Source organism: Panulirus ornatus, chromosome 12 (assembly GCF_036320965.1).
Source record: "Panulirus ornatus isolate Po-2019 chromosome 12, ASM3632096v1, whole genome shotgun sequence".
In the NCBI taxonomy this organism is placed as follows: Eukaryota; Metazoa; Arthropoda; class Malacostraca; order Decapoda; family Palinuridae; genus Panulirus; species Panulirus ornatus.
This window is the reverse complement of record NC_092235.1, coordinates 60118541-60141037: the sequence shown is the minus strand read 5'-3', so window position 1 is coordinate 60141037 and position 22497 is coordinate 60118541.

Genomic DNA, 22497 nt, shown 5'->3' with positions numbered 1-22497 from the left:
GCGAGACAATTGCAATCAATGCAGCACACGAAGCATTTTCATCCCCCTTCCCTTCAGTAAGGCCCAAGACTTCATTATATCGAGATAGAAAAAAAAGTCCGAGGGAAGCTTATGAATATTCAGCCGATGAGGGGAATTAATTAAGTCTTAAGTCTATGATGACGCTGGGACGATAATGATTAGGTGCGATTCTCACAAATATTTGGTTTGAAAAATAAGATTACACTGAGGACAGGAAGCGGCCTCATAGAGGAAAGGGAAAATAATGTGTCTTTTGACGATTCGAAGCTTTTCCCCGGATAATTGTATATCATTAGACATTTACTGGAGCTCGTGAGTCATCTTTGAAATGCTACATACATTTTCTGATCCTTCACTTCTCCTTCGTTTTCTTTTCTTCCGTTCAGGAATATTACATAGGCTTCATATCACAATGTGACCCGAGTGCTAGATGGATGTTCTGCTTTTTTTTAAAGGCATAGATATAAAGCCTGCCAGGGTCACAAAGTTTGTCATGATTATATATGGGGCTACCTACGTTTCTACATGCCTACCTACCTACGTAGTTACCTACGTGTCTTCTTACTTAACCTACCTACCTATGCGTCTACCTACTTGTCTACTCACCTACGAAGTACCTACAAGATTTTTGTCGTTATTCATCGCTAGCGTGTACTGCTCACCACATATCTCGCTTAATCACCGGTAATGTCTTTCTCCTCTGCCACACACGTTTCGCCTAGAAATGTTTTTATCCATTCGTCAAGGCTTTTTGAATTGCATCTTGTTTATCCTACGTATTTCTATTTCGCTTGGAAGTGAGCTGAAGTGCTTGTCCATCTTCCTTGATGGGCTTGGCTAGATATATGATTCTCTCTCTGACCATGTCAAGAAGATAGATAGAGAGAGAGAGAGAGAGAGAGAGAGAGAGAGAGAGAGAGAGAGAGAGAGAGAGAGAGAGAGATAGAGAGAGAGAGACCGACCATAACGATATATCTCTCGCCTCTGGCACACACACACACTTTGTACCTTTCCAACCGGTGTGAAAATTCCTATGGGAGTCTCGGCTGGGTGGAAATATGCCACACGTCAGATAGACACTTGTAACCGGGCGAACGTGCCAGCAGGTGTTCACTCGGAGGAGTACGCTGGAAAGCTGGTGGCCTCCAGGACCAGATACCGGAATATATATTGCCTGTTTAGCGCTACCTCTGGTGCACTTGTGGACTTTGACTTGTGCTGTTTTATTAGCATTTCAGGAACGACTCGCTAATCCCTATAACCGGTCTCCAGTGTTTGGGGAAGGTGTATTACAATGTTAGCTAAAGCGACTTCGATCGTTTTAAGAATGTTTCTTGGCGACAGATGAATTCCAGGGCCTGTGTGGATCTGCATAGGTAAAGTTGTGATGCAGGAATCAAATTGTAAACTTTATATATGCGGGCTATATACTGTGACCCGGATAACATATCTATACACCACTGTGTGTGAAGCGCGTTTATGACTGCTGCCAATGGGTAAAAGGGAAGTCTCCTGTCATTCCCTGTGACTAAACGTGGACGTTATTATGCATCCACATATGTATCTGCCAGCTTAAAGGTTTTTAAGTAGAGAGCTGTAAGTCGATTAAAAAAAAAAAAAAATTCTGTTGAGAAAGATTAATGTGCGATGAGATTTCAGCCACAGTGTCCAATAACAGCAATGACAGGTGCTAGATACAGGTGTCAGTGCCATCCCCAACAGGTGTTAGCAACTGCCCTCATGGCCAACATTGCCTTGTATCATCTATAGATCCTGGTACCAATAGGTGTCCGGCACTGAACCTACACTAACATGTATTATCTACCGTCCTCAGGTGTCTTGATGTAGTGTCCAGCACCACCACAAACAGGTGTCGGCTACAGTCTCTGGTAACAGCACATCGCATCATGGTTAGCTACTGAGGTTCCTCAACGACATTCTTTTTGCCGAAGGTGCTCTTAGGGTACACATGTTGTGGCGTAACTTTGGTCTCGCTCTGCAGTAATTCACTTTCGTTGCCTCTTTGTGCTTGCCTCTAACTCGAGTGTTTCCAGAAGTTTTGTCAAAATTGTGATGGTAAACTTGTGTGTCGCCAATTATATTGACTCGCGACGTAGACCTACGTAGATGCATGGGTTCTGAGTGATGGCTTCTACTACACCTGAGGCTGGTGGAGATGAGGAGGGAGAAGAGAATAGTATGAAGCAGGAGAGCAGGTATGGAAGGGCTGACAAATTGTTTATGGGAAGTATTGCGAATAGATGGTATGGGAGGAGAGCTACTTCGTATACTGAAGAATTTCAGCTGGGAGTGCAAGGCACTTGTGCAAGTAGGAAGGAGAATGGGAGGTTACCAGTAAAGGTGAACCTGTGACAAAGGTGTGTGTGTGGTGTAACCATAGGTGTTTAGTCTGCTCAGTTGTTAGGTGGTGAGGGAGGTAAATGCAAAGTTCTTGGGGGCGAAGACAGGTCGACAGTATGATGAGGATGAAGGTAGAAAGGAGGTGGGCTTACGAGGTGAAATTCCTTATTTACAGATAAGCTTTGATGGCAGACTCTAGAAAAAAAAACTCGAGCAGTTGATGTCAGAGTTTGGGAGTGTATAAAAGCAAAATCTTGAGTTTATGCGAACAGAAGTAAGGAAATATAGCGTAGCAGGAGGATGAGTAAAGATGTTTTGCTGCAAGTTAAAGTGAGGAGGATCTGGAGACAGTAGAGTGTTTTAGATGGATGGGAGTGGACGCTGTTGTAGCGGTCTGAAACATGGCCACTGACATGAATCAAAGGAAAGGAAAAGAAAGTAAAGACCTGAGTGCATTACAGAGCATGTGGAAGGAGAGGCAAGTTTCTGCGAGGAGAAAAATTTGCGTGTTTTGATATACTTGAGTTCCGACATGTTTTGTGGATACGAGTCTTGGGTCTTGAAAGCAAAGGGAAGGAAGAGAGGGAATGTACCGCGAATAAACTGTGCCTGAGAACGATCTATGATGTGAAACAGATTGAACGTGTATGGAATAACAGCGCCAGAGACGTATGGTCGTCAAGTGCCTTCTGATGGAAAGCGAAGACCAGGGGTGTGTCGGAATGGTTCAGGCACATGGAAAGTATGAACGAATAAAGATGACATATGTGTCACTAGTGAATTGGAGGGAGACAGAGAAGGAGATGGAAGGATGGAGTGAGGGATGTACTTGGGCACCGTAACCTGGACACATCTAAGAGGACTGAATACAGTAAGTGGGATCTGAAGTATATGGAAGGCAACGTGCTGTTACTAGGCTGAATCAGAGCAGACGAAGCCATTAAGATTAGAGAAAAGGAGTTATTACAGTAGTCTGTCGTTTTAAACCTAATTGGGGGAATTTTCCCACCCAATCGGAGAATTTTCCCTTAGAGAAACACGGGAGAGAAGCAGAGACCTTGTATCTCCTACAGTCTGTGTTTGGTGAGAGGGAAAGAGCTACTTCATTAGATCTGATACGAGATATTATTAAAACAAAAACGAATAGCCTCCTGGCTCTTAAGATCTCTAATGAAGAGTTCTGGCATATCTCCTCCAACGCCATTGACCCCCCTACTCACTCCTACACACACACACACACACACACACACACACACACACACACACACACACAGTTCTCCTCATATTATCGGACGTGCCCCTTGTGTTGACACATCCTCTCCTGAGATAGCAGTTCTCCCTCAAAAAAAACCCCTACAGCTCACCATCACCACTTGTGTTGAGACAACGCCAGCCTATGTTCTTGCGCGTCCCAATGACACATTTCTCAATCTCCTTCTGTTGACATAACCCTTGCCTCTTGTATTCATACACTTCTACACCCAACTCATCGTCTCCTTGTGTTGACAGAGCCGGTACTAGTGTTGTTGCTTCCTTGGACACACAACTTTGTACTTCAGAATCAGCCATCGCTCAACGGTTCTCCATTTTTTTTTTTGTTTTACTTGTTTAGCCTTTTCTTGATGTCGGTGTGAGACTGTCGTAAGTGCATTTCGAACACTTTGATTCACTGTGTGTGTGTCTGTAAGCAAGTGGATCTGTCCCTTGATTTATCAGCAAATGAACGCATATTTACGCATATCTTTCTCATATACTCTTACCGAATAGAAATGGTATCTGGCAATATATATATATATATATATATATATATATATATATATATATATATATATATATATATATATATATATATAATTTCGCTGCAGCATGGTTTCAGCTGTGATCAGACACTGTGCAGCACTGCAAATTAAGGAGGAGGAGGAGCTGTGTTTGCTCGGTAAATCTAATCGTTCTTCAAAGTTAGCGATCACTCTACTCGTGCCTTCACTTTGTTGAAATTCCTTGTGTTTCTTGGGGAAAGAAACGGCATCAGTAGTCATAACATCAGAAAACCCTGAAAAGCTATAAATCGCCATAGTCAGCATTTCTGAAAATCCTCTGCTTGAAAAGTGTAATTTCCTTACGAGTCCTGAAGCGTTATTATACATAGAACCTCTAGTGTCGTGTATTCTCGCAATCAATATCCCGCAAAGTGTCATACGACCTTATAATCAACGGTCCTGAATTGTCATTAAACCTTATGATCAACAACCCTTAATCAATCCCCAGTTGTCTAAGTCCACAACTCTAACGCTTAATAATAGTGCTCTCGCTCCTCCGCCAGCTAGCTATAAGCCTTAGTTATACTGGCGTGATACAGGTCAACCTTGTGTGGCCACCGGTTAAGGTCACACCTTGACATATAATCACCTACTCCTCTCTCAGGTTGGTCAATAGTGAAGGTCACATCTTGACACATGATCACCTCCTCCTCCTCTCTCAGATATTCAAAGTTTATTGATACGTTACAAGTGCCCAATTTTCTCTATACAGGGGAGTTTGCCCTTTCTCTGTCAGCCACTGGTGTCTTTCTTTTTATCTGAAACGTTTGAAAGCAAAATATTCACAGTGTGATTAATGAATAAGGCTAGATGAGCAGGACATTGTGATGAAGCAGGAATGGAGAGGAGACGGTTGGGGAGAGGGTAAGGAGGGAGAAGGGGAGGGGGAAGGAGACGGGAGAGGGTATGATGGAGAAGTAGGGTAGGGTGGATGATGGAGGAATGGGGAAGGATGAAGGGAATGGGGAGGAATAGTTGATGGAAAGCAAGAGATGATGATAGTGGCGTGTGGAGGTGTGGCTAGAACAAGTGGGGAGACGAGGCAGTTGATATTAATAATAATGATGGTAGTAATGATACCATATCCAGTGGGGGGAAAAAAGCGGCAATACAAATAATTACAATGACACCGCGATCTGTCGGGAAGATGCAACCGATGAAACTGAAATAGATTTCCGACGAGGAGCAGCGAGGTAATGAGAGGCGGATATTAACAGTAAAAAGACCACTCTGGGATTTTTAATAATATCTTAGAGTCCAGGAGTGGATGGAGGGCAGAGAATAATGAATAATACTTCATCCCAAGAGCTAGACGAAGGGCCCCTGAGAATATGATTGATCCTTTAAGCCTAGACTTATGCTAATAAGACTTTCCCCTTGATGGTTTAAAGTTGAGAAATAGACTCGAGGCTGTGAGGATGTCGTAGTATCAACAGTGAGATGGATCATAATGCTCTGAGCTGAGAACCAGATGTGAGGCTAATCTAGGGTTGAAAATAATCATCCTTTACATTAAGATGGAGGAAACAAGACTGGCAAGAATAACTATTATACTTAAGGTCATAAAGAAAAGAGGTCTTTGGGGTGGGGACGGAGTGGAGGGAGCATGTTTGTTTTCACCAGGTGCTGGATGCTTCCATTGAGGACCATTATGCCCCGAAGGTTGGTCCTCTGTTGTCTCGCCTGTTGTTTTGCACACCTTCGCCTCGCGGTGTTTTAAACCTAAGGCGAGCGAGCGAGAGAAGATTTTAATTCAGTTTTACTCAGACGATATGGCTGAAGTAAATTCAAAGACTGCAAGGTTGAATGTACAAAAAAGTTATGAAGTGTATACCCTTAGGGTTAAACTGAATTTAACCTTATGATAAGTGTAAATGTTAATTCGAAAGAGAAAATCGACTAATATATATATATATATATATATATATATATATATATATATATATTAGATAGCTGCAAGATAAAACCTTCAATATTTGTTAGAAATATAAACATATTGTGTAAAGAGGAAGAGATAATGGAGGAAGAGATGAAGTGAGCTCCACCAAGATGATGAGCGGTGCGCTGTATACACAGTTATCGCTCGGTAAACTCTCTACCCTCATGAATTATGTGAATCGCATGATGTATATGCTGCCATACAGGACCACGCTGTCTCAGTATATATGGATCCTTCATGTTAACTGCATTACCTTTGACAACACATGACCCTTGCGCTGGCTACACTCTCCCACGAGACACAATCTTTGTGCTGGTTACACTGGAGATCGGTGGTACTTGATATGCCAGAAGTTTCAAGATAAATAAAGTCCACTACCCATGAGGAACTAGATATATAAGCTAAGTCAACTAGAAAGAAAAGTCCCTACAGGAGTTGAGTTAGGATAAACTTTGTGGATTTGTCTCAAGTTCAAGATAAAATGATTGAGACCCGTATTAGATTAGAGTGAACAGGTAAGTCATGAAAGACCAATTTAAAATTCATCTAGAAACAATAGTTCGCTCACCTTTCTTTCATCCTCGAGAAAGAAACTTAACGTAAGGACTACCTCCCTTGCCTCATTAATTCTTAGTCTTAAGTTCCTTAATATCAAATGTTCCTGGCTATTGTTCGGTCCAGTGTAGAACTTGAGGACGAAATCGTCTCTTTTTTTTTTTTTTTTTTTTTTTTTTCATTTCTACAGAGCCGGATCTTTGGTTGCTGTCCTTTACATGCAGTTTAGCTTTTCTTGCCACAGGTACAGTTTGTTTCTTGCTCTTTGGCCTTTGTGTGTGTGTGTGTGCCAAAGTGAATATACTGATCTTATGACAAGGTCTTGTTCGGACTTTTGAACCGATTCCTTCTCACGATGTCCCGATTTCATTGAAATTGTTGGCAGTTTCGTGGTACACACACACACAGATAAGATATACAAATCTTTCCTTCCTGATGCGTTGAGTTTACTTAACAAGAAACGGGCGAGTAAAAGACATACGTTGAGTTTTACAAGAAACGGGCGAGTGAAAGACATACAGTCCAGACAGTGACTCATGACAGAGCATTTGAATCGCGAGGGGCCATAACCATGAAAGAGTTATGTTCATAGGGGATGTTAAACAAAGGTTTACATTGTATGGAGTTGAGGATCATTAGAAAAGGACGAGGTACACTAAAGATAAGTATATGGAGTGCGAGACGCTGAATGACCACAGTAAGGAGGATGGGTCTTGGACATATTAGAGATAAGTGATGCGGGTGTGACAGGTTTGATGGAGATTAAATGGGGTGGAAAGGGTGAAGAGACGGATGAAAAGTGAGATGGGACGTCAGGAGACAGATGAGAAGAGAGGGGACAAAGTGAAGGAAGGTGTGTGTGTGTGTGTGTGTGTGTGTGTGATGGAAGTAAATGATGAAGGCAAGGTTGATGGACTATTGAAGGCGGTGCTCATGTTCACCTTGACTATACACCACCTTGTAGTAGTGAAAGTCTTTCTGCTCGAGAATCGTGATTACATAAGGTTTGAAGTTTTTACCTCCAGGACGGATCCAATCTATCCACATCCTTGGGGTCGAGTGGACGAGGAGTAAAGCAACGAGTTCTGACTCTAGAGGTTCTGGCTGAAGACTGAAATATTCAGAAGTTAAAGCAACAGTGGAATATGCTCCACCCTATGACTAAAAGGTGAAAACAAAAGCTGCTGAATCGATGTCTTGAGTTTTATAGCTCAGTGTCCATGACATTAGAAGGTTACGCTTGGTTGCATCTCGTGCCTTCCCGTGTAGATAATGGATGTGAAATATTATAGGTCAAAGTTTTCATATATTTATTTCTATACGTATAGTCATATATCAATACTTGGAACGTAATAGATAAGCGACCCAGTCACTTTGTGATGAAAGCTCTGGTAAATATCTATTAAGTGATAACGCCATCATGTTTCACAGCTGCAATATAGATTTTTTCTTTCGAGGCTTCAGGTACGAACAAAAATCTACATCAAGGCTGAACCTTGATTGCAATATTGAGAGGTAAATAAGAGGGAAAAGGGAGAGACGAAGGGAAGTAGTTGCGAAGTTTGCAGGAAGTGAAAAGACTATCTTTTAAAACGTTCCAAGTCTTAGTTATTGGGCAAGACACGAGATGGAAGAGAGTTCTAAAGCTTCGAGATGTAAGGGAAGAAATAGATATCAAAATGGCCCACAATTGAGTTGTTCACGTCCACAAAATAACCATGTGACGCAGCAGGTTGCCGAGTGTTGCGTAGTCTAGTTCGTGGTGGGGGCACACAAGCTCCAGGAGAAGAAAAACCCAAATTATTACCCATAGAAGAGTGAAAGTGAACCAACCTTGCGGAGTAGGGAGTAGGTCAAGTTTTGAAGTCAGCCTGAGATGGAGTCTGGGAAGAATGATGAATTTTTAAATAATGAGGGACTGGAAAGGTCAGGTTTTGGATAAATACAATTTCTCGTATTCAAAGGTAATTTAGTTGTCTAATTGATTTTTTCAGGAATCATATGTAATTAATAGTATTCTTTAAAGACGTCTCGTTTGACATAATTACTTGAAGCTCGTGCAATTGCAAGTAATTATTTTCCAGTTAAGTTGGGCTGACGGTGAATAACGAGTGGATAGGGGATGAAGAGAATAGACTGAGTGCTCAATCTCTATCCAGAACACAGGATGTGAAAGTCTTAAACAGTCTGTCAAAATGTGAGAGGAACAGCGAGCGAGTCTGAGACCGATCATGGACGCACATATCTGCAACAGAGGAGGAGGAGGAGAATGAACCACTCGAACCACTTATAGGAATATCAGTTACCTTAGAGAGAGAGAGAGAGAGAGAGAGAGAGAGAGAGAGAGACGAACATGGTCTTATTAAAGGCGAATAATCGAGCGAGTTCAGACCATTCTAACCGACTGGGAAGCGAGTCATCGTGAAGTAGAACGAGAGGTACCCGTGTAGGGTGACAGTGGCGTATCTAGGGGTGTGGCAGGTAGGGCAGATGCCCTGGGTGCGCCACTTGAAGGGGGTCGCCACTCAACAGGTTTGTTTTTTGACATATGCTGCCCGATCGTCATTTTCAAAGGCTGGGTTTCGAGATAAAAGAGAAACTCTCCTACTTTTCAACTGTAGTAATATTTTGCTGCTATCAGTTACATTACCGCTTCTACGTTAAAATTTTGATCAAATAAGTATCTAAGAGTACATATAAATTTAAGTTTGGCTTAACTCGACAGTTTATAATTACACTGTATATATTCTTATATACATCCACTGTATGGACATTTTTAAAGTTAGGGGCTCAATTTCAGTGCTTTTCATAAGCGCTACTTCCCCTAGATACATTTTCTGTAGACTAGAGTGTCTGGTTGGTTAGGAAGATATCACGCATTCTCTTCGACAACTTTTTCAATTACGACATATTGACTGGAGGATCATCCATCACGGGCAATATACACACAGTAACTCTCCAGCCTGTATGGTGCTGTGTCTCTTGTATCACAGAGGGAAAATTGTCTCTTGTGCGTCTGCCGTTCGTAGCGCAGACGCGTAGATACACATGTAAACGACCTTGTGGGTTAGAATTCAACATTAAAAGCCTAGCCTATATATATTATATATATATATATATATATATATATATATATATATATATATATATATATATATAATATGTAATGTATATCATTTTCAAGCTATCCATTTTACCCTATTTCCCCTATAATCTTTTGTATCACTTGCCTCGCCTGTTCCATTTACTAATCTGCTTTACGTCGTTTACTGCAAGTTACTGTCGAATATCATTCAGGGAAATGGACATAAAACTTGTCGGTGTAAATTACTGTTCCATTATCTCGAGATTCACTATTTAGTCTTGATAGCTCTCTCTCTCTCTCTCTCTCTCTCTCTCTCTCTCTCTCTCTCTTTCTTCCCTATTCATACAGCTGTTGCAACAAGTCAGCAGCAGCAGCAGCTCTTCCACCACGATCCTTTGATCCTATCTCCTGCGTCAGCCCTCTGTCTCCCTACACACACACACACACACACACACACACACACACACATTCGGTCCCCTGAGAGACAGTCTTCATGTTTTGTACTGTGTACCTCACGCAAGCAGATGTTTTTCCTTTTTCCAAAGTAACACCGAAACGTCTCTCCAATTTCTTTTGTTGATGTTTTTCCAGAAATGTAGGCAAAAATGTTTTGCCTACAGAAGTTGCTGACCAATATATATATATATATATATATGGGGCAGTGGGGGCAGACGGTGTGAGTTTATGTGTGTCTGTGTATGTGTGTACATTGAGATGTATGGGTATGCATATTTGCGTGTGTGGACGTGTATGTATATGCATGGGTATAGGGGTGGGTTGGACCATTTCTTTCGTCTGTTTCCTTGCGCTACCTCGCAAACGCGGGAGACAGCGACAAAGCAAAATGAATAAAATATATATCTATATATATATATATATATATATATATATATATATATATATATATATATATATATATAAAATGACGTAGTTGATCTAATTGGTGTGTGGGGTTAATGACAGGGTGTAAATATGAGCTTTGTTGATACGTTCATTAAGAATCTGTTGATTACCTTACTCTTGCTACCATTGGTTCGAGATAGCAACGACTTGGGAATGCTCTTTTTCCTCTGCCATATTGGATATAACTGCAAAGATATTCCTCCTATCAGCTGGAAATGTATCGATCTTCATTTTAGAACAAACTTCGCCATATTGTAAAACTGTTGTCTGTCTCACCATGGAGTATTTTAATGTGTAGTTGATACATATTCTTTTCTATTTTCAGTCATTTGAAGGACACTTTTTTTAATTTTCAGAAAACGAACGCAGAGACGAGGTAGGACAAGACCTTCGTCGGTATGGTAGATGATGAATCATATATTTCTTTCAGTCTGCCCCTCAGGAACCCTATGACTCGTACAGGCACTGATACATCGGGCCACACGTTACCCTTTTAGCTCTGCCTTTTGATGATCGTCATCTATTGTTGACACTTCCATCCCCTAGCAGGATCGGTCGGTGCCCTGCAGTGTACTGGGGGGGTTTCTCTCTCTTCCCTCCTCGCTAGAATCGACAGGTGGGGGAGGAGGGGCGTGGGGCTTGCATGTTTTAACGCCGGCGTGAGGGTCGTCAATAACCCTGAATTTTTCAAAGGGCGCTGATACAGCATAGTGAGGGTAGTGACGCAGAAGGAGGGAGGGGTGCCTTATGGGAGGTCTTAAGGCCAACCAGGGGAGGATAGGCCTCGCGTGAGACAGTATTGGAGATAACGGTGGAGAGAGACTTAGAAAGAGGTCAGGATGGTGACGGTGGGGAGAGACTTAGAAAGAGGTCAGGATGGTGACGGTGGGGAGAGACTTAGAAAGAGGTCAGGATGGTGACGGTTGGGAGAGACTAGAAAGAGGTCAGAATGGTGACGGTGGGGAGAGACTTAGAAAGAGGTCAGGATGGTGACGGGGGGTTGGGTTAGATACAGGCTTCTGAAGGGAAGGTTTCTTAAGGATAAGGGATACTATATGGAAAGGATGTGGAAGTTAATTCTAATTTTCAGAGATACGCGTCGGTGGAAAGAGATGTAGGATAGAGAGGGAATAAAGTAACATACCACACCGTCTTGCTGGATGTCGTGACTATTGCATAGTGAGGTAGGACGTTGCTGTTGCCAGTGAGTGCCCAAGGCGGTGTGATGATACTCGGTAATTCGCTCTCACTCCGATGTTTACCCACAACTCGCTGAAAAGTTTGTCCACGTGCATGATTACGTTTCTTCTTTGTTGCCTGTGCTTAGATTTTCATATATATTTCTGCTTGCTATATATATATATATATATATATATATATATATATACATATATATGTCGGTAAAACCACAAGGAAATGGGGAAAATACGAAGTGTCAAGCGCTTTTGTATAATTACATTTCCAAGACTGCGTACAGACGGAAAGAACCAGAATGTAATTTACCAGCCGCCAGTGGGCTTGGGCAGGCTGGTATATTATATTCTGTTTCTCTCCATCTGTAATCAGTCTTGAAAATATGATTATACGAAAGTGCTTTACACTTCGTGTTTTCCCCCATTTCCTTGTGCATTTGCCTGCATCTCTTGTATATTCAGTGCTTGTGTTCGTTTTGCATATCTATCTATCTATTCATCTATCTATCATTAGCATGTCAAAGTAATACACCGAGTGCACTGCTGAGAAGACAGCACTCTGTAAGGAGAGTGCGCACAGCGATGAGGACAGCACGCAAGTTGCTTTATTACTTGCTGTAAACCTGGGAGAGTCAGCCAAAAAACCCAATTCTCTATTCAAATTAACTTTATTAAAACAATAAAGGCTAGGCGGTGGGAGGATGGACACGGTGCTGGGACATATGAGGGAGGAATGGTCGTGTCTTCCTGCTGGACGATCGTGTTGCTCATATTTTGACTACAGGAGATGTCCGCCTGCAGTTGTTGACACTGTGGCCACTCTTCGTTGGTGATGATGCCTTGTGTATCTCCTCATTTGTCATTTCTGTTTCCTTCTCTCGTTTGCTCTAACTCTCCGTATATTCACATCTGCGTTTATGCTTTTCTTTTTGCTCTAATGATTCTTGTATCTTATTGCCTGGAAGCATCTTGGCTTATAAGGTACGCCTGTGTGGGAGAAGAGATGCTCATGGCATATCTATCGATGAAATCTCTCTTCGTTCTATTTCCACTGGCTTCGTTCCGTCCACTCTCCCCCCCCAAGCTATATCCTCACTTGCACTTTGCTTTCACAAGTCTTTCTCATTTCATGCCACCTCCACTGCATCTTTGAAACAAATGAGGGTAATTTGCAGCCAATCTTTCTCAATATCCTCTACCCTCGCCTCATTTTTCTCAATAATCAGCGCCACCGCCTCATCGTCTTCAATTATCTGTACGTTGACCTGATCTTTATGACTGCTTGGAGGGTGCTTAGCTTCTTTAACCTCTCCTCCTGTGTAATATCTCGCTTCAAAGGAGTAAAATCTCTTCGAGGACCTTTATACTTAAAGTCCATTATTTCGTAGATCATGCGTTTATATATATATATATTATATATATATATATATATATATATAGTTAAAACTGGGAAGTTACACCAGTGAATCTGAAGAAGATATTCTGTAAATTTCTGAACACGTTCGTTATTATGAGAGCTGGTGAAAGTTTCCGCTCATCATTTTGTTCGACAACTTTTTGTTCCAACGAAGTTAAGTGTGGGTGTTGGACCTCGCTGAGGGGACGTCTTGTGGACAAGTGTCTCTGCAGAATTTGTCAACGTGTCTGTGTAGCTCAGACTTTGAACAAGAACTCTCTTCTTTTTTATAGGATTTGTCAAGGTTTTCTGTCATTATATCCTCTATTTTTCGTCTCTTACGTGTGAAGTTCTTGCTTGAAAAAGGAAGATAAAGAAACGTTATATAATTTGACATTGGGATTAGCGTGACTAAAAACTAGGTTTACCGTCTTTGTTATACGAAGGATTTCTTAAATTATTCTCAAGTTATTCAGCAGAATTATCTCGGTGCGGGCCTTCTCGATATATGGGTCTTTCGTTAATAAATTCTTTAATCTACCACTGATATATTAGTAATTCGTCTCATGATTCTTTAAAACATCGTAGATGTATTTGATGAGATTTGAGCCTACGATTTAGGGATCCATTCTGTAAAGAGAAACCTCCTGAGGCGAGTCTCTAGTGGTCTTATATCAGTAGCTAGTAAGTAAATAATCCCTTGATTCTCCATAATCTCCCAACAGCCAGCTTTACCCGTATTTATAGGTCCAGTATCTGCTCCACTCAGAGGTAGGGGATCATCCAGACTTAGAATCCTATTACCCGAATCGTTAAGTGTGCCGGAACCTGTTTAAGGCAGCGGCAAAGAAGATGCCATTCCTACCCTTGCGCAAGATCCGCCGTCGACTCGACTTTACTGCAGATAAGCCAATGAATCGCTAGGATGCGCGACCCGAGGGCGTTACAGCTGTGTTATATAGATCATCTTAGATTAATATAGTCAAATGATATCATGGCTTGTTAGTGATGGCGTTCATACGAATCGGATCTTCGTGAATCTCGAAACGAAAACCATCTGATACTGAACCTTTACACTATATCTTTTGGCCTGTTTAAATCGCTCACTGGCTCGTACGATCATATGTGCTATGACTAGATTAAATGGCTAATAATTCGTGTTACGATATTTGTTGAGAAAAAATGAATGAAGGTGAATGAGATGATGATGCTTGCTGAAGTGAGGCATGAGGTGGGGATCAAGCTCTTGGGGGGGGGCTACTGAGGTGACTGAAGTGAGGCACAGGAGGGTATGAGGGCTACCAAAGTGACTGAAGTGAGGCAGGCCGTATATAGCAAGGGAGGAATAATACGAAGATTCCATCTAACGCGTAGACACCTGACCAGAAGAAAGGATAAAAAAAACGAAGGACGGAACAAAAAATGGTCATAATCTGGAAAATAAAAGGCCTGTCAGGATATGGAAGGCATCCGACAAGAGCACAGGGGGGGAAAAAAAAGTTGAGGGTTATGCTCGTCTCGTATGTGAAATTTTATTTCTGCGACAGGAGAGACGCATCCTGTGGCCAGGAAGTAAACTTAAGCTCAGCAGGATCGGGCTGAAACCCTCCAGGAAGCGAGTTTACAAGTTCTAAGAAATGCTCAGAAGCCGTACCCAATTGGGTCTTATTCCAAGGAGCGGAAATGCTTCACGTTGATAAGAACGTATGCAAGAAAACCCTTTAATGGTGAATGGCTACTCTTGGCCTATCCATCTTCACTCCCGTTGTGGCAACAGCATCAGCTCTATCGGTAGAAACGAAGTAGCAGGATTAGCTGTAATGTAGCAGCATTATCCACCATCAGGAGCAGCAGCACGGGGTGCAACAGAAGCGGCAAAAGCCGCTGTATTTCCATCGCCACAAAACTCGTTCGTCACACAAATCTCTCGGTAACATTGTCGCAAGATAACCTACAGTGCGTTAGAGGTGTCCCAGTACAGTGTTCATCAGTATGGACGCCCAGTTCACAGATATATCAGAGGCGGTGCATTTCGTACGGTGATATATCCTCAGAGTTTACAGCCCTTATGTGTTCTATATCCTTGTATATCCTAGCACATCCTTCATAGCCAGAATCCCAAATGTGTAATATAACTTCAGAATCGTCGTCCCTGTAATATCATACGACCTCGAAACAAACCAGCGGTGTAATATGCCCTCAAAATCGACAGCAGTGAAGTGTAACGTGTCCTCACGAACAATATCTCGAGGGTGTAATATGTTCCTGTAGTCAGTAGCCCATGATTATATGCCTTCTCAGTAGATTTGGGCAGCTTCACTGTGGTTAAGAGCCACCCCCTCCTCTCCTCTTTTTTTTCTAACGGGAAACATCCGAGTTTGGGGAAACAGCGATTACTGATGAAGCTAATAGAGCCTCGAGTTTCCTCCCCAAGTATTGATATCGGAAGGTGTTGGGGGAAGGGAGGTCAGGGGAAGGAGGTGGAGCACACTGATGATGTAGGTGGGAGAGGAGGAGCTCACTGATGAGGTGGGGGAGAGAAGGTGGTGGTTAGTGAATGAAGAGGGTGTGGATGGAAGGAGAGAGGAGTGAGGAAGGCGGATAATGATGATTAGAAGACTGAAATGGATAGGAACCTCTGGTGGCAGACTTTGTACTAAACACGACTTCAGACAGATGTTGTCACCCTCGCACAGCTGTCCCACACAAGCACGAATGTACGTCACTCCTCAAAGTTGTCAGAAAAACTATTTATCCATATTGACGTTTGTCATAGAACTTACGATTTATTCTAATTCCCAAAATGATAAATGAGTCAGTCTATGGTCACAAGAACACTGTGTTGTAACCCTCGCTAACCTGTTGTAAATTTAATAACTTTTTATTTTCCTCAAAAAATCTCTCGAAATTTTCGTAAAGGGATGATGGTATCGCTGGTAAACTCGACACATGGCCGTGACTTGTCTTTAGACCTATGTACCTTTCACAGCCTTATTTGGTCTGCCTAATACCATTTTTTTTTAACCAGACAGCTCAGTCGTGGGTCAATCAGGCTTCCTGTTGTCTGTCTTTCTCATGTAAACTCGTGAGGAGAGGGCCAGAGGTCAGCGCCACAACTGGTTAGTTTGTTGTGGTGGCAGTCGAGCCGACACATTATATCACAACTTTAGGTTGTGACTTCAGAATCCCGAGGGGTAGAGGTCAACCCAGGGAACAATGAATTTTTTGACCCCCCTCTCGTATCTTGCAAGATGAACATAGTGATGTTGAATATATATATATATATATATATATATATATATATATATATATATATATATATATATATATATATATATATATATATATGCTGTCTACTCGTCTGTCTGCCTGTAAATATTACAAGAAATAAACTGCATCTCATGAAATCTTTTTTTAGTGCAGATGATTGCACCTAGATCACGTATTCCTTCACAGAGATATAAAGAATAACTGTGATATTTTACTGTGCTTCGATATACGTCTTTATTTTCTACCATACTTTGTTAATCTTGGTTATACGTTTTCAGTTTAAGTACATTTTGATATGACTTATAGCAGTATGACAGACGTAGGATAATTCTTACAAACCTATTTTCATGGAGATTGAATTCGACCTTGGTCTGTAGTATAGGATAAATATTCTCGTGCTTGAGTTTCCAAGTAGTGGTGCTGGCAGGGAGTTAAAAAGGCTGGGAACCATAAAATCCACACACGCTTGACATAAACTGGCCTGTCCCTTAAGAACACTTGGAGCAAAGACACTGATAATCGAACCTTATCTGTATTTTGGGACTTATATTCCAAAGGGTTTGCAGGTATATGTATACGCATGGTAAAAAATCATCATTGTTGATACCTAACCACTGCGTACCTAGACAGTTCTTCACACTGACTTGCCTGATGTAAAGACGATACAAAGCAACGCATGGTCCTGTTTGTATCAGTCGAACACGTGAGGTATATAGCAGCTATGTTTATGACACCACACAAATATTTCCCAGAAGTTCAAGATTAATAAAGTCTCTATTCAGGTGACTTTGGAAGTTCGCTGATGACAATACTCCTCCTCCCAGTATATGAAATTTTAACTCATGTTTTTTATGATTAAACTCGTTTTCCAAGGATGACGTAAAACCTCTGATTAATTGGATGTTATTGACGAGTCAGGTTTTTCAGGTTAAAGTTTAACCAGTCTGGAGAACCGACGTACATGTTGTGATGAGAGGGAAATTAAGTTGATCTACCACAATTCCGGCCATCCGCTAACTCTGCTGCTCGTATCCTTTAGTCTATTTGTGGACTTTATGAAACAAAATGTTCCGGGAAGACTTGTACATCCCTTGACGTCACAGGCGTAAGAGATTCTTGTTCATATAAGGAGTTGGATCGTCTAGTACTTCTCTCGGTTGCGTGGCAGACCGTAAGGGGTAAATGTATGGTTTATAGATGGTTAGGGCTACCACACTCGATCTGTTGTGACAGTAGGTTTAGGTATCCTGCTGTAGGAGACTAGAGGCACTAGATCTGCACCGGTGTGGTGGACTAATTCCACTAAACTCCTCCATCTTTTGGAGAGGCCGTAGTCTCCATTACTCGTCCTTTAATAGGGGGATTCGAACCATTTATGTCGTCATTAAGAACTTTATTCGGTGTGGTAATAACACGCGTGGCACTACGTAGTGCGCTTTTGCATGGGTTGGCAAGATGGAAGATATGTTGGTTGCATGGTATCATATAGAAAGACATTTTCTTTCGCACCCATTATTGCTTGCACTGGTACCACGAAGAATGTTGCTTTTTACGTTACTACCCTTGAGAGCACTGCTGCTTGTGGTGGTACTGTGCCAAGAATTGTTGCCTGTGGCGATAACGCAGGGAATGTCCCTGCATCCAAGACCCTTTAGACTACCTTTACAGATGTTTGTTCCAATTAAACTCTATTGTTACCCTGTTTTCACTTGGAGTTCTGCTGCATATACAGTTGGTGCAACTGGTTTTAACTTGCTTATATATATATACACACACACGCATATATATATATATATATATATATATATATATATATATATATATATATATATATATATATATATATATATATATTACACGCAGTGCCACATGAAGTGGTGTTGTGTAAAATGGTATCAAAGAGTGAGTTGTGCAGATGGGTTAATAGGGCAATACACACGCTCTTCACCTCGGCAAACACTCTGGAACCCTGGCGTGCAGTTCACCTTGTGTAAACCTGAGATATGAAACAATGTAAATAGAGATACCACTGTAAATTCAGAGTGTCACGCCTGCCATTGGTTCTGTTCTGAGGTGTGCTCTGTTTTCGGACGATTAAATGTGATTAGTTAAAAAGGTTTCGTATAGATGCAGTTCCATCAAGGATAATGGTTGAAAATGTAAATAGAGAGAAAAAGATCCACTGATTGAGCATCGAGTGCCTTGTAGGCTTCTTTAACACCATGGTAAGTGCGAGTGTTGAAAAAGAACCAATAAATGTGTAGGCAAGATGACGTACTTGTTGTGGTGAAGCTACAATAAGTTTTTAAGAGCAACAGTTAAAAGTTGCTATAAATAGATGGTCTTTTCTCCTGTCTGTCTGTCTGATGACACACTTAAGTAAGCTACCACACGCACGATGACTAACTCCTTCATACAGAGTGCCATTAATTTATCAATTTCCTTGGTAGGGTAACAGTTACTGGTAGCTGGGACGGTACATTTTCGAGAAAATTTGTTTTTGTCGAACGGAAAGGTTGCTCTGGCAATATGGGAGATGAAAAGGGAATGGCAGGGATGAATTCTTATACCACGGAACAATGCCATTCCGCCATTCAGGGTTTGGTGACTTGGAAGGGAGGGGTTATTGTTGGTGAGGGAGGAAGGAGGAAATAATGGTAGTGAGGGAGGGTTTGGTAACAAGGGAAGGGGAAAATGGTAATGGAGAGGATGGTTGTATGACCAGGGCTGGGGAAGGGGGCGTAGTGGTGAGAGAGAGAGAGGGTGTCGTATTCCTCCCCCGGAAAAATGACACGAGGGTTCGAATCTCATGGCAGTGAAAAGCAGGGTGGAGTCCAGTGATATATATATATATATATATATATATATATATATATATATATATATACCCACTACACTCGTAAAGTCTTTCCATTTAGCTCAATTCATATTCTATGACTTTACAGTCAAATGCGTATATCGAAAGTGGAATTTGATGTGACGGAAAATATCTCGTTTGAGTGATTATTTCGACGGGAATGGGAGACAGATGGGATGAACTGGGAATAGGAGGGATGGAGGAGAGGTGGGACGAAGATGAAGTGTATGATTGGGATGGGGAGGAGGAGGAGGAAGAAGAGAGGTTAGTACTGGGGAAGAAAGGGGTGGTCGTGGAAAAGAGAGATAGTTGGGAGGGATGGAAGCTGATGGTGGGAGAGGGCAGCTAGGCAGCTGTGGAGGTAATTCAGTCATATCTTATTTTCACAGTCTGGCCATAATGTCCCCCCCCCCCTTTTTTTTTTTTTTAACTACATTTACCGTAATATAATTTTCAGGAAGGGATTAATAATTTTTGGCGGCAATTTCATTAATTCTGGACGGCAGCACGAAAAAAAAATAATGTCCTTTGATCTTAGTACATATTTCAGGCCATGCATTTTAAATTGCCTGAAATATATCAATGTAGATAAGAATTACATACATCAGTGTTGGAATTCGCATCGATGATTTTCTCCTATTACATATATACTGGCATATCTGACACGCACACATAACTCGGTGCAATGAATGCGTATAGATATTATTTCGCTCTAACAATGACTGTGGAATATAGAGGAAGCATCACCGCATTCTTTCATTCATTTAATCCGTTCATTGGATTATGTCCAGAATTACCATATTCAAATATACCATCGTGGTCCCAGATGCTCAACCTTGGGGAGTTTCTGGTCATCTTGACTGCTCGCTTCCCAGAAGTCTAGCGACAATGCCATGCCACATGAAATGTACCGTTGAGCACGATGTTACGATCCTTGAGCACGACGTTACGATCCTTAAGCACCGACCTTACAACCCTTTGAGCACCATGATACGACCCTTAAGTATGATCCGGCCAACTACAGTACGAGTGTCGTGAAACAATCCGGCTGAATGATGTACAGTTCTTCATCACACTGGAAGACATTCGGTCTATATCGGTTTGTGTAGGAACTATGGCGGGATCACGCTCGCCACAAGCGTCGGTGTAGGAGATGTTCCATACTGGAGATGAAACATAAGACAACCTGCGAACTCGGTGGGAATGTGAGTGTGTGTTGTCGTAGAATTTATCGATATTTGTGGCGACTGTGATCGAGTTATCGACTAGATTTAAACCGCAGCCAGGAAATGTTGTTTTCACAGCCCAGGGCTTTATCGTAAGTTCTTGATGTTTCTGCGTAAGCATCGTGCGGCAGAGTTAAACTGAAGGAATGAAGGGATAAAGCTCGTTCGCTGCAGTGCCGCTGGTTGGTAAGCATTTGGGGATGTAACTGTTGGTGTGTCTGCAATGTAGCGAGGAGTTAATGTGGAAATGCAGAGGACCTTTGGCTTCAGGAGGGAGTTCTCCTGCAAGAGTACAAACCTGACCTAATAATGTGATAGGAAATTCGTAGCAAGTCGTGTGAATATTAACATCGGCACTTGAGGTCGCCTGATAAGTTGTTAAATATCATATAGCTGGGATCATTATGTGTATATATATATATATATATATATATATATATATATATATATATTCCTACGAGTCCACGGGGAAAATGGAACACGATAGGTTCCTAAGTGCACTTTCGTGTAATAATCACATTATCAGATGAGATACAAAAAAGAAATATAAGTCAGCTGATATACTACGAAGAGACGTAGCTAGGACGCCATTTGGTAAACACGTGATTGTCCAAGACGGAGAACGAGCGTGTCATAAACTTATGTGGACAAGAAGAGGAATTGTTTACAAATTCTATCGATAAAGCTATCCAATTTGTATAGACCTTCACTAATGTTATAATTTTTTGTGTATTTAATAATAGAAGATTCAATGGTATTTCTCGTAGTACTAGAGTTATTAACTGACATGACATTACTCCAGTCAATATGATCATAGTTTTTAACGTGACTAAACAAAGCATTTGATTCTTGTCCCGCTCTTATACTATATTCATATTGCTTAAGTCTAACGGAAAGATCCTTACCAGTCTGCCCAACATTAAACTTGTCAATTTCTACATGGCATATTATAGATGCATCCAGGAGAATTTTCTGGCGAGTCCCTGATTTAAGATATTCTTTATAGTATTATTGTTGCTGAGGGCAACACTTACATCAAAGGATTTAAACAACATGGGAAGTGAAGTAAAATTATTATTAAATGGGAGAACTAAAAAATTCTTGGTGTCAATAGGAGGTTTGGGTTCAACTCTATGAAATGATTTCTTTGCTGACTTAAGGGATTTATCAATGAAAGATGTAGGGTGCTTTAACTTAGATCCAATAGAATATATCTTTTCAAACTCATCATCAATAAACTCTGGACTGCAAATACGTAATGCCCTAAGGAACATAGACTGAAATGATGATTTAACTGTCATGATGAGATGAGTAATAATGGATATATGAGCATAATTGGGAAGGTTTTCTGTATAAGCTAAACTTAATCTTGTTTCCTTGCCTATGGATCATGTAGTCTGAAAATGGTAACATACCATTATTTTCATTTTCTACAGTAAATTTGATGGAAAGTACTAAATTGTTAAGGGGAGAAATGTTTGTAAGTTTTTATTTGTTGGCCAAACACAAAGAACATCTACATACCGAATCCAAATTACATTAGAAGGTAAGATATCCCTAGTAATTTTGTTTCAAAAAATTCCATATAAAGATTACTTTGTACAGGTGAAAGAGGATTACGCATTGCCACACCAAATTTTTGAGTATATTCTCCATTGAATTGAAAGTCTTTTATACACAATTTTATCAGTTCAATGAAAACACACTTTGAGACAGGTAAATATCATCCAAAACATCACATAATTATTCTAAAAGGGTCATCGGCTGGAACTTTTATGAAAAGTGAGGAAACATCAAAGCTAACAAGTTTGAAATCAAAATCAACATTGATATTAAGCTTGTTAACTAAATCTACATTGTCCATGATCTTT